The sequence below is a fragment of the Acipenser ruthenus genome, chromosome 24 (genome assembly GCF_902713425.1).
Source record: "Acipenser ruthenus chromosome 24, fAciRut3.2 maternal haplotype, whole genome shotgun sequence".
Lineage (NCBI taxonomy): Eukaryota > Metazoa > Chordata > Actinopteri > Acipenseriformes > Acipenseridae > Acipenser > Acipenser ruthenus.
Window position 1 is genome coordinate 14,530,288 of NC_081212.1, and position 11,609 is coordinate 14,541,896.

An 11,609-nucleotide genomic window follows, 5' to 3' on the forward strand; every position below is an offset into this window, starting at 1 on the left:
CTAATAAGATAAAACAAGACTGATTCCCAATACCAAATTTCAGTTGAGACGTCACACTCAGATACCGTACTCAGGCTGCTGTTGCTGACGGTCTGTCAGACCAGCAGGGGGAGGGCAGCAGCTGTAACACAGTGTCGAGTGGAATTCCGGTGTCTTACCATCTATTGTATTATTTTGTATATCTATGGCAGCGCTCTGCACAGTGCAGCAGCAGGAAACCAGACTTAGAACCAATTTAGAACCACCACAGTAATAGGCAGGTCCCTAATCCTGTTTCCCCTTTTACCCCACGGGGCTGATAGCACGTTACAGTATTGTTACTGCAGACATGTAATGCAGTGACAGGATAGCACTGTGGGCCCAGATGTTATCGGCAGGGAAGAGACTCAGATACGGGGAAGCTGCAGTTTAACCACTAGAGTGCATATTTAATGAACAAAACAACAAACAAACAGGAGCAAACAAACTGGCACCAGGGCCAGAATAAAGATTAACCAGCTGTAGGTTGGGCAATCACCTTCACTACATGTAGTTAAAATCAGCCCACCCCATTACCGAGAGCTGTGGTATGCAAATGAGCTATGCTATGCAAAAACAGTCATTTATAAAATGGAATGTTAGAATGCTGCATGCTGATTGGTCCTTCAGTGTTCCAAGCCGTTACAATATCCAGCACAATGTCAGGATTAGGAACTACTTAGGAACAAAGGCAAATCACTGCACCACCTGACACAGGGGGACATGTATCAAGATTGACCGACGCAGAGCTAAGGCCCTGTCCACACTATGCCTTTAAAACGTATTAGTTGCATTTAAGCCGGCTTAAAAGTGCTAAATACGGTTTGCGTCCACACTATGCAGCATTTAATACCGTACTCGAGACCATTCGAGTCCGGTTCTAATTAGATCGCATTAGGTAGTGCGGTTTATCAGAAGTGTGGCGGCTGTAATACCAAACTACATTTTTTGTGAATCCTCCAATATCCCAAAAATGCTTTGTGGTATGTTTGGCGAAATACTCAGAGCAGGCGCCTGAAGGACTTGCTATCAGTGTACACTTCGCACTAGGTATTCATTTTTACGCTTCAAAACATCTGTCAGGACATCTGTTAAACTAGTGAGGAAAATAACAAAAACAACGTTAAATTAGGCGACTGCAAAAATGAAATGCGAGTTAAAAGTAGGATCGGGGATGAACAAATTACGTAATTTGTCAGCTCTGTTTGAAATAAAATTAAGAGGACCAGAATTAGGCTCAGGCAAGAGATCAAGGTAAAAACAAAGATTGTTTTGTCATTAACAGCTTTTTCTGAGTTTAATTATAAAACAGAATCAGCTCAATTTGTTTAAAGAGACTTCACCTGATTAAAAATAAAACCTGAAAACTTCAAGCCCTACTTGTGTGTGTGTGTGTTCGGATTTACTTTTTCCGCAATACTTGTTATATTTCATTTATGCAATATGGACCTCTGTTAATATGGGGCATAACACATTATTTTAAAATAAAATACAGTGCATGGTGGGATACTATCGTATTAATTTCCACGGTTCGTTGCGCTGCTGGGAATTGTAACTGAAGTATTCTAATGGTGTGTGGACACAATAAGCCTGACTAAACATGAAACGGTCCTTCAGTGTGGACGCTTTGAGCTGGATTAATTAAAGCGGGTTCGAGTACGGTTCTCCAGATCGGTTATGTAGTGTGGACAGGGTCTAACTTGGCGGAGTGTAAAGTAGCACTCTGCCGCGGCACAAATTTTAACCGAGCCCCGAATGTATTGTGAGCTTTATTTACAATGCAAACTAGAAGCGCACGTGTCCCTTTGAGGCTGAGACCCTGTGGAATCCCTTTGTTTTGTATCTGTAGGCTTTGCATGTTTGTTCAGTTAGTTTTTGTGTTTGCCATTTCATTTAAGATTAACTGCTAACTATTAGTGATTAACTGCTAACTATTATCTAACTGTTACTATCAGTGATAGTATATATATAAAAAAAAAATCACTGAATAGAATGCACTCAATCTTTGGCTTACATATGGGGTTTTAAAGACTTACATAAATGTAACAAACAAAGCAATTGACAGTATAGTTTGTATTTTATTATCATGCAAATGAACATTTCATTAACATTTCAGCTTGCAATGAGGTATTTAAAACACAAGTATATTCTGCAAATATATCAATACTTATATACACTTTTCTGTTTACACTGTATTAATATTTAACCTTCTTTACACACATTTCTAAATAACATCTATTTGAAAATGTCCCTAGACTTCAACGTTTAGCTCATATCCACAAACCTATGGCCGGAGGAGTGCCCTTGCTGTAACTACATCCCTGCTTAAAATACAGCCTGTTCAGAACATGCATCCACAGGTAAAACATCTTGTGTGTTCACCCTTGATACACTTCCACTACTTCATCATTACACACTATGACTCCATGTAGCTTTAGCTGACCCATTACATTTTTTGAGCTGATATAGATTTAACACTTGCTGTGTCCCTGTCAACAATGTTGTCCATTCAATCGTGCAGTAGCATCTTACACAAAAATAAAAAAAATGTTTATTTTAAACCCGATTCAGGTGGAAAGTAGTTGCTGCCTGTTCTACACACTATTTTTAAATCATTCCTCAGCTTGAAAGTGTGGTGGAGTGCCTATGTAAAGGCAGGTTTCAGAAGGCAAATCCATAACACATTTACCCTTTATCAGATTAACTTCTATTGCTACTTTTCGACCTTCAAGATTTCTGTGAAAAGCTTGTATGGGTTTTAATTTAACTCCTGTAAGAGGATCTCGAGCCAACTGGGGAACATTTGCCTTTCTGTAAATTTTTTGCCAAGGCATAGCAAGTAGTACTTCCATCAGGAAGCAGAAAATACTGTATACCTGCTACTTTTCCATTTTTCAGTAAGATAGGATAGCTGTTCCGCTTTGTTACTCTGTCATAGGCTACTGAACAATACAGCTTTCCACCAATATGAGATCAAGTGGAAAAAAAAAGTTTATCTTATTTTCACATATTTTAATTAATAGAAAATAAATGTATATACACACACTGTAATTTCACATGACTGTTTAAAACTAATCTTTACTTCATTTTAAATATATATTTTCAGACACATAGAGACTAAGCTGAGACAGGAAAACACACAGGTATGTTTTTTTCCCCCAACAAAGTTAATCTGGTATTTGTAAATCTGGTATTGTAAAACAGCACCAGTATGTGAACTATGGATATTGAATAGTTTTGAAAATGTTTTTCAGGATTTTTTTCTTAATTAACATATCACATGCTTATGTAGCTGACCCCTGTTTTTACAATTGGCTGCCATGGGAAATGTTTTGGTTAGATAAATATGTTACCAAAAGATTGTATTGTTTTTAATTATTGTACCATTTTATTACATTTTAGAGAGACTGAGGTGCTGGCAGCAGGGAATCTTCAAGAATAGAAAAATGGAAGGGAACTACCAGAATCTAATCAGTTAAACACAACAGAACTTCAGAATTCAGAAATTGAACTTGATGGTCAATCATATGGTGAAACGGAAAGTCAATCTGTTTGTTTAAAAAATGCAGAAGACATGGACTGTTCTAATGTTTTGTGTCATAATAGTGACAAAGAGGTTACTTTACAGGAAAGCAGCAGTGAATGTGGTGGATGTAGGGCAGCAGTGTGGAGTAGTGGTTAGGGCTCTGGACTCTTGACCGGAGGGTCGTGGGTTCAATCCCCGGTGGGGACACTGCTGCTGTACCCTTGAGCAAGGTACTTTACCTATATTGCTCCAGTAAAAACCCAACTGTATAAATGGGTAATTGTATGTAAAAATAATGTGATATCTTGTAACAATTGTAAGTCGCCCTGGATAAGGGCGTCTGCTAAGAAATTAATAATAATAATAATGTATTATAGTGGATAATACCACTTGTAATGAGGAATATGGGTTGAATGATAGCAATGTGGTATCTTCCAGTGAAACAGAAATCCCTAACAGTGATAAAGAATTGTTTGAGGGAAGCCAAATAACAGTCGGACAGAGTTTTTGTTTATTCTTGCTTATGTTTTGAAACATAAATTAACTGGAGCTGCTTTATGTGATTTGCTTCCTCTAATTAATGTACACTGCCCTGTACAAGCAGTACCATCCTCGAAGTATCTTTTTCTGAGATCATTAGAAACTGTGAAGGAAGGCATGGAGTTTCATTTTTATTGTGAAACCTGCAATAATTACTTAGATTGCAAAGATGCTGGAGGTGAATGCGAAATATGTGGACATAAATGGACAAAACAAGAAAATGTAATGAAGGGTAACTTCTTCATTACCTACCAATAGCCCCTCAGCTTAAAGACATGTTAGAAACTGAAGGTATGAGTGAGAAACTAAATTACAGGTTCATAAGAGGGAAAATAAACTTTGACACATATGAGGATATTTATGATGGGGAATTGTACAAGCAATTATCTGAAGAAGGGGACCCCTTAAGTAGAAGTGCTATTTCTTTGACACTAAACTGTGATGGTGTACCAGTCTTTAAACCTTCCAATTACAGCATATGGCCCATACAACTACTGGTAAATGAACTTCCATTTGAGTGTCGAACTAAGAATGTGATGATATGCGGTTTATGGTTTCGGGAAAAAAAACCTTGGCAAATGTATTCCTTAAACCATATGTCAATGAGAGCATAGTGCTTTCAGAGCAGGGTTTTGTGTGGATAAATGCAGGCACACAAATGAAATCCCATGTAGTTTCCCTCATGTTCATTTGTGATAGTGTAGCCAGGCCAATCATACAAAACATGACACAAATGGACAGTTTGGATGTGGGTACTACTTGCAAGAAGGGGAACAAGTCATGAAGGGCAGGGGCTCAGCTAGGGTTTATCCATATGAGAATGCACCATTGAGAAACAGTAATGCCACATTTGAACATGCAGAGGAAGGAATGCTATGTGGGAAACCTGTGTTTGGTGTGAAAGGGCCAAGTGCATTAATGAATGTACCATATTTTGACATAATTCATGGCTGTCCCCCTGACTATATGCATGCAATCTGTTTAGGTATAGAAAACAGGCTGCTTCACTCTGGTTTGATTCTCCAAATCATGACAGGCCATGGTATGTTGGCCTACATATTAATGAACTGGACAGCAGACTTTTAAAAATTACAGCCCCAGATACAATTCCAAGGCTACCAAGATCTCTCACAGCCAGAAAGTTTTGGAAAGCAAATGAATGGAGAAACTGGGTGCTCTTCTACAGTCCAGTTATACTTAAAGGCATCTTAGGAAACCCTTTTTTACCAGCACTGGCTTCTGCTTGTTGAGCATACATTCATTCTCTTGAAGGAATCAGTTACTGTATCTGATGTACTGCACTGTGAGGAAGTTGCTTCATGTCTCAATTTGAACAGCTTTATGGCAAGGAGAATGTAACCATGAATGTCCACTTGTGCTTACATTTGGTATCCAGTGTAAAAAACTGGGGTCCATTGTGGGCACATTCTGTTTTTGTATTTGAGTCCTTCAATGGATTTATATTGAAAATGCTTCATGGTACACAGGCTGTCCCAGTTCAAATAACGAAGACATTCACATATCGGAGGGCATTGCCAAAACTTAAACGATTGTACATGCCAAATCCTTCTCCTTTCTGTGAGACACTTTATGGTCAAATGATTGGCATTAATAAAGCAAAAACTGTGGAATACATAGGATCAAATGTAGGTATTGGTAGTTACAAAATAACGCCAGCTGAAGGTGAAGATTGGTTGGCTTTGAAAGAGACATGCAATGTTGTGTCTGGTGCAATGTTAAAAAGATTTGTGAGAATGACTGCACATAACAGAGTATTTTTAAATATTATTGCCAGAAATAATACTGATCACACATTAAACTCGTGCTCTACGCCTTTTACTTATATATTTGTAATTAAAAAAAAAATAATAATAAGATCACGCTTTCGCTATAATACACAAACCTTTGTCTCCATGATCTTCGTGTTCTGTTTGGTATTTCCTTGGAAGCGCCAACGGAAATGTATGCTCTCCTTCTTTTTCTGCTATAACACATAGCGTACGTCAAAAATGTGTATTTTGTAACCTATCAATATATATGTAATTTGAATCTTACCCGCTATTTCTACTCATAACTCCAACAGATACAACAATTGCATGCCAGTCCAGTCTAAGCGGGGTCTTTTATTAAGACAGGCGTACCATCTCTTGTAAATAACCCGCATGTTTGAATTTTGAGTTTCCTCATCCAAAAAAGAACAAATGAACAACTATACTATAAATAACCAATTGCAAATATTACATTTTGTTAAAATTATTTAATGTCAAGTTAAGATGCGTATACGAATAATGGAATAAAAAACCTCCCTCTCTCCCCCTCGTATGAAAAATGGTATAGCTGGGATTGCGCCGCATAGTGTGATTGGCTGACAGAGCCACACAACTGGTTGACGTTATTTGATTTGAGCCAGTATGTAACGTTCAGTGAAGTCTAGTGATGGCGAAGTTTGCTTTAGTTTCGTGGATTGAGAACGGCGAAGGTCGTCGAATTAGTACAATAAACACAAGCTGGATTCGAGATTTTGATCCGTCTAATCTTACAAAGGTGTATTTAACTGAATGGCGTGAACCTGGGAAAAAGAAACCCGACGAAGGATGTCCCCTGTATAAATTAATAAAGCTAAAATTCTACATGCATCATATTTAACTAGTTATAATTCTGTTATTTAACATACTTGAATTATAAAGCCATTCTTTGCGTAACAGACTGTGTCAAAACAAGGAACCTGAAAGGATATATACTTTTTTATTAAATGGATTTAATAATAATAATAATAATAATAATAATAATAATAATAATAATAAAAATAATAATTCACGATTTATGTTTTTATTTGCAAGTCGAAAATAAGAAATGCAGCTTTCAGTTGTTGTAAAATGGCGTCCCTGACAGTGCTATTTTTTTTTTTTTGTATCCCATATTTTTTGAATGTAAAAGGTCACATCTGTCAAATGCTAGGAGATGTGGTTTATGTACCTGTTTGTTCACGTAGTGTTAAATTTGTTTTCCCAGACAAGAAAAAGAACTCAGAAGTCTAGAAATAAAAATGAGTAGGACCTAAAAAGGAAGATCAAAAGGTCAAAGTGGCTGGAATCCAGTTCAGAAGACTCTAATGAGGAACTCTCTTTAAGTGCTAAAAAGGTAAAATTACTTTCACATTACACATTTTAAGTTAAAGTGTTGTTGAATGATAATACATTTGAGTAATTTGGGCTATCTTTAGATGAATTATCTATGAAAGAATGCAGACTGGAGAAAAATCTGCATTGTTAAATGATTTTTCATCAGTTTCATGTTAAGATGTTTAATTACTGTTATTGCAGAAAACCAAAGACACATTTGTTGAAGAAGCTAGTAGAAAAGAGGCAGAACAAATAATTTCACTAAAAAGGAAGGTCCAAAACAAATCCATGGAGAAGAGTCCATTGTGAGGAAGAATCCAATGATGGTGAATTAATTGATTGTTTTAGTAAAGTTGAAGTGCTGTAAAGGTGATAATAGTGTATTTGAGAGATGTGGGTTATGTTTAGATGAAATGTAAATGACCAGACACAAACTATAATTCTATTTTTTATGTAGTTGTGTACAGTAACCTAGCCTTTTTTGTGATATGTCTTTTAAATATTTGTGTTATAGAAAACCAAATACAAATTTGGAGAAGCTAGAAACAAATTGACAAATAGCTGAAACAAAAAGGAAGGCCCAATACAAATCAGTACATAGACAACAAAGTATAAATACATAATATTGATATTATAAATATAATTATTAGTAAATACCAATGTTTGATTAATTTGTCGTTAATAAAAGTGTGTTGACCACAAACAGCCGTTGGTGTAAGACTGACTTGTATGACTTTTTTTGTTAGTTCCTGTGATAGGATTTCTTAATTTTTTTATTATTATTATTTTTATTTTTTATTGATGATCCTTGTTATAGAAGTCCAAACAAAAACAGCTGGAAGAAGATGAAAGAAATGAGGCAGAAAGATCATATGTAACAAAAAGGAAGGCCAAAACCTAATTGGTACACAAGGAGAGCAGAGGCCAGCATGAGGAAGATGTTAATAGCACTGATGTTGACTCAAGTGTAATCTCTGAGCCAGATCACAGCTATAAAATTGAAATGCTTCACAGAAAAATATTCAGCCTTGAGTCCAAAGTAAGGGTTCTGGAGGCAAAAAATAAACAGATGAAAGAAGACATTATACAAGGTTAGTTAAGTGATTAATAAGTAACATGATGACATTTTTGTAATAGGGTTGTCACATGGTACAATAATTCACTGAGTTTTCTAAAGGTTGCCCCTTAAAACAAATGAAAAGGTATACCGAGTGTTAGAACTTTGGTAAATCGGTACTGTTGCATTATTATTAGCAGGGAGCGTAACTTTTAATTCATTTGTATGTGTATTTATATTGTTTATTTGAAATTCCTATTCTTTTAATATGTGATGTTATATTGATACAATAGCAATGTATTAATTTATCTCAGTGTAATGACAATGTGTTATAGCAACATATAATTATAATTGATTAGTTGATCTTTGAAAACAAAAGTGCTATTAACCTTTAAATGATAATGTAAAGTAGAATTGCTTACAGTTGACCTGTAGTGTTCCTTGGTACATCTGGGCCCAATGTTTGTATTTGTATTTATTATTCTGAGACCTAATTATTTTTAAACCTCTTCAATTATTTGTTCCTAAAAAGTTTAAGATTTTAGGTAACCTAGAAGATATATATTTGCAAAAATCTTCAAGTTTAGAGTGCAATATAATTTAAATGGTCTAAGTAAACAAATTACTACTTCAGTTATGGGTTCAACAAAGAACTTCAGATCTCAGTTGGAACAAAACCATTTGACACTAGCATCACATGGAACAAATCTAGTAAGTGCTGAACTATGTGTTCCCGTATTCATCATCCAGTAATATACTTTATAATTGTACCCCTTTATTTTGAATTCACAGTGTTTACTGTGTCAAATGTTTTGGTTGTATATTCACTTAATTATATTGTTCTAACTTCTCAGAAATTCCAATAGTGCTCAAACTACTCAGAAAGGTTGAATCAGAATCGCAGCATCGCAGCTTTTCACCAAGCCTGATGACATCTACACCTTGTTCTACATCAAGTTCAAATGACACTGTCAGCAAAAACAGTGTGGATGACATGGTAAATTGCACTTTCTGTTGTAGAATGTTAAATTAGGGTTTGACAAAATAACATCTGGGGTTACTATTTTAAGTGACTTATAATTGTCATAGTGTTCATGGTGTTGATATTATGTAATTTTAATTCATATAATTCATTTAGAGTTGTTAATACTTCATTTTCCATGCATATTTTCAGAATGTTCAAAGATGATAAATACCTATAAACTAGTTACAACAGAAATACTTTTTAATATTTGTAATGTAATTACTGCAGCAGTATTATAAAGGATCACAATTATCACGTTGGTCATTCAGCTGACAATGTTGCTTTAATTGTATTTTTGAATAACAATACCATGTTAATTTGCTTTACCTTTAGTGGTTTTATTTATTCATTCATTTATTTATTAGGTGGAAATAGTTCCTGGTAGTAGAGTCACTGTGTCAAAGACCACTTGGGTATGTGCTGAAGCACAAACTTCAAACAGTTCTTTTGCTCGGACACTGTTGCTTGGGCTGTTTCCAACTGACATCTTGATTAATTCCAATTTAACTGGAGGTTCCAGTAAACTCCATAGCAGCACTGAGAGACGAAAAGCTTTGGACCAAAAAAAGTTGAATGCTATTATTGGTAAGCGAATGTTTTGATCTTCATCTAGAATCTGTTACAGTTGTAATTGAATATTATATGATGCATTCTCATTATTGTAATTTATACTATGCAGTTAATACGGTTGATCAAGTACAGTTCAATAGCACATATATTCTGATGAAGATAGCATGTCTATAAAACATTAGCTTTTTTTTTCAGTGATTGTCTGGGAACCAAATAAACCCAGATAGTGTGAAGTTTTGAATGGGCGAGTGCAAGTGTAGTTCTTCAGTAGTTTTTTACCATTTATTTCATTTATCGGTCGTCGTGAACCCTGGGAACTTGGTTTCTGTTAACAATTTAATTTACTCCTTACTAATTTCTGTACACAGATGCAACAAAGAGGAAATTTCCTGGCACTAAACGAGGGGATATTGGGAAGACTATAAATGGAAAAATCAACGAGTTTTGTTACCAGCTGAAGAAGGACACTAGACCTGCAACCGAAAACAGTGTTAACTCTGTCGAAGCACTTGGATTTTTGTGTTTTGCTTTTAATATTTTCTTGTTCCTTTAGCAGTTTGTTATATACATAGTGGGTGATTTAGTCGGAAGAATTAAGCATTTAATAAGTGGAAATTTCAGGGATAAAAATATTTTTCAGTTGGATTGGGACTCACATTAATAAGGATAACACTGCTACTTTTCTGATCTCCATGCTTATTATATCTTTATTCACCACTCTCCTACAGCACAACCTCCTATACAAAAATAAGATTAGTAGGGTATAGCTGAAATAATTGCAGTTATGGCCAACAAATCTTATTTTGTATAGAGATTATTACAATAGTTTATGTGCTAAACACATGACCATTTACCAAAGGTGTGTTGACTGTTTTAAAAGTCTGTTTAAATTAAGAAATGTTTTGTTCAGTAAGTACAGTAATATTGCTTGTTGCTGACCTTGCTTTTTGGTTTACTTGCTTTCATGATGAGGCAGAAAAGATGCAAGACTTTACCAAGGGGATTTGTAAAGTGTTTTGCTTCAGAGCAAATGCTGCTCCTAATTTTCTAAAATTGACTTTTTGCATTTAAAAGTTAAAATCTTATAAGACCGAGGCTAAAAGTCTATATAAGTCTATGATTATGCAAATTGTCATTAAAAAGAAACATGTTAATGAAAATGTGTTTATTGTAAACATTTTTTGAAAAAAATTTGAAAAGACTACTTGTGGATGCCTACCATTTGAATCCTTCCATTAATTGTCTGGCATTTTACTTAATTCTGTTCTCTTTGTATTTTGCTGCAAACAATCTCATGGTGTATCTCTAGATGTACTATATGTGGTTCACTTAAACATCAGATACATGTTTAAATAACTACAGAAAACTTTGGTGTGTGTGTGGGCATGTGTTACTATCAATGTGGGGACAAAATTTGATAAAATGTCTCCACAAAGATAGTAGCTCCTGAAAAAACGACATTGTGGGGACGTCCCCACTTTGTAAAAGACCTTTTATAGAACAAAATATGCCTTCAAAAAGAAACGTGCCAAAATAATTCATTTGTTGTCGACTTTCACCCTGTGTGGAATTTTGTCTGACTGGAGTTAGAAATAGTAAATACAAATATAGTGAGAGTCAATGAGAAGTCCCCACAAATATAGGAATACAAACGTGTACAAGATTCCTAATGCATAACACATTTTAAATATATGCTGTTACACATAATTAAGTACTATATAAAGTAATATATTTATAATATCTTTGTTGGAT

At 35.1% G+C, this 11,609-nt stretch overlaps 1 protein-coding gene and 1 long non-coding RNA gene across 2 annotated transcripts in view; one reads left to right on the top strand and one right to left on the bottom strand.

The window, feature by feature from the left end:
* LOC117429239 (E3 SUMO-protein ligase ZBED1-like) overlaps window positions 1–6,164 on the bottom strand; it is a 45,282-nt gene extending 39,118 nt beyond the window's left edge. The window contains exon 1 of the mRNA XM_058998412.1: window positions 5,988–6,164. The gene's annotated coding sequence lies outside the window, so the exon portion shown is untranslated. The remainder of the gene's footprint in view (window positions 1–5,987) is intronic.
* A 2,968-nt stretch (window positions 6,165–9,132) lies between these two features.
* On the top strand, window positions 9,133–10,947 carry LOC131700539 (uncharacterized). Its single transcript, XR_009308412.1, has 3 exons — window positions 9,133–9,260; window positions 9,653–9,872; window positions 10,226–10,947. It is a non-coding gene; the product is annotated as an uncharacterized LOC131700539 (long non-coding RNA).
* Window positions 10,948–11,609: the final 662 nt, after the last annotated feature.